Source organism: Octopus bimaculoides, chromosome 8, assembly GCF_001194135.2.
Source record: "Octopus bimaculoides isolate UCB-OBI-ISO-001 chromosome 8, ASM119413v2, whole genome shotgun sequence".
Taxonomy (NCBI): Eukaryota; Metazoa; Mollusca; class Cephalopoda; order Octopoda; family Octopodidae; genus Octopus; species Octopus bimaculoides.
This window is the reverse complement of record NC_068988.1, coordinates 87015378-87017623: the sequence shown is the minus strand read 5'-3', so window position 1 is coordinate 87017623 and position 2246 is coordinate 87015378. Positions and strand designations below refer to the sequence as shown.

Here is a 2246-nt window from a genome sequence, read left to right as displayed (position 1 = left end):
GACGGCGAGCTGGCGGAAGACGGCGAACTGGCAGACGACGGCGAGCTGGCAGAAACGTTAGCACACCGGGCGAAATGCTTAGCGGTATTTCACCCGTCACTACGTTCTGAGTTCAAATTCCGCCGAGGTTGACTTTACCTTTCATCCTTTCGGGGTCGATAAATTAAGTACCAGTTACACACTGGAGTCGATGTAATCGACTTAATCCCTTTGTCTGTCCTTGTTTGTCCCCTCTATGTTTAGCCCCTTGTGGGCAATAAAGAATTAAGAAGCTTGTTTTCCAATCAAATGGTTTCAGGTTCAGTCCTATTGCATGGCAGTTTGGGCAAGTGTCTTCTACTATAACCTCGGACTGACCAAAGCCTTGTGAGTGTATTTGGTAGGTGGAAACTGAAAGAAGCCCGTCGTATATGTGTGTTTTTGTGTCTGTATTTGTTCCCCAACCACCATCACTCGGCAACTGGTATTGGTATGTTTGTGTCCCAGTAACTTAGCGGTTTGGCAATAGAGACTGATAGAATAAGTACCACACTACAAAAAAAAAAGTACTGGGGTTAATTCAGTTCACTTGGCTAAAAATTCCTCGAGGTGGTGCTCCAGCATGGCCACAGTCTAATGGCTGAAACAAGCAAAAGGTAAAAAAACAAAGGTTAACTATAAAGGTCAACTATGGCCATATCACGTTGAAAGCATCAGCTCTCATCCGATCACCGAAGTTAAGCATCATTAAGCATAGTGAGTACTTAGATGGGTGACCACTTGGGAAACCTAGGTGCTGTAAGCCTTTCACACTTTTTAACTTTTATAAAATATATGTCCAGTTTTCATCATCATCATCATCATCATCATTTAACGTCCGTTTTCCGTGCCGGTGGTTTGACAGGAGCTGCCCAGGATCCATGTTTGTTTTGGCATGGTTTCTACAGCTGAATGTAAGTTCAATACATTGGTTAGGTTACACACATTGTTTACATGAAATTATGGGATGTTGCTGTCATCACTTCCAGTTTCTATCCCAATTTACTTTCGTTTTTGAGGACAATTTACTTCCCCACCCATTTTTTTTTACAGCCACAAACTGTTTCCTCACATGTCTACTTTAAGACTAATCTTTAAAACAGAACTTGTTTCTCAAGAGTGCGATGAAAAACTGAAAACTGTGTTTAGTTTACTGTTCATTAAATATAATGTTTATTAACACATTAGTCACTACTGTTATCTTACACCACCATCATTACTGCCTGCTGTTTCTGGGTCATCGTTATCTTCACAGAAACAGGGAAGCTTATTGTCAGAGGTATCTGTTGCAGTACTTATTCCAGCTTTGTTTTAAAGGCCTTATCTAGTATTTCTTCTTTCATAGTTGTCCATGAAAACTTGACCTACTGACATACCTTTGCAATAGCAGGTCAATTAGTTGTCCTGGTGGTTGATGGTGGTGGTGTATTAAATTCTTACCACACCCCAACTCACAATCACCCATTTGTTTCAGACTTCTTGCATAAAATATTCCAATGGCTTTTTCAGTGGTTATAACTACGATGTTAAACTACCTTAGATCAAATGTTTGTTTAGTTTTTAATAGTTGTTTAATAACTGCTTATAAATTTTTTAAAAGTTTTTCTTTGTTGTTTCTGTTTCAAGATCTTGGAATTGATTTGGCACTCAGCAGACCATGTGGGTGCCATGACCATAATTTAACTAACCACAATCTTATTCTGCCTTTGTTCATCTAACCTCTTTCTGATGGACATGAATAAGAACACTATGGAAACAGGCAATTTGATGTGGCTGTTTAGATACTATCAATTTAGTAAGGCTGACTAGACATAAAACATGTTTTGACAACAGTACTTTTTAGCACTAGAGGCACACACACACAAACACACACACACCACACACACATAAGCATGACTGTGTGGTGAGAAACTTGCTTCCCAACCACATGGTTCTGGGTTCAGTCCTATTGTATGGCACCTTGGGCAAGTGTCGGATCTTTTTTAAAACGGGGGCCACATTTTTCATTAATGTTTTACGTAGTGTTTTTGGTACCGAAAGACTTTCAAACTTCGTATACTTATCTATTTTGTGTTATAGAACAGAAAAATATTTTTGTATTCGAATTTATTTCATGTAAAAAATTGTGTTATTTCGATAATTTCAACCAATCACTGACGTCCATTCAGCCGATATACATTAAGTGCCGACTACATAAACAAACGATTCTTCGTTTTATTTGCTTTTTT

General features: G+C 38.7%; 1 long non-coding RNA gene and 1 pseudogene across 1 annotated transcript in view; one reads left to right on the top strand and one right to left on the bottom strand.

The window, feature by feature from the left end:
* Positions 1 to 2246, bottom strand: part of LOC128248601 (uncharacterized) — a 35008-nt gene that overhangs the window by 13611 nt on the left and 19151 nt on the right. The window lies entirely within an intron of this gene.
* Positions 666 to 784, top strand: LOC128248614 (5S ribosomal RNA; annotated as a pseudogene).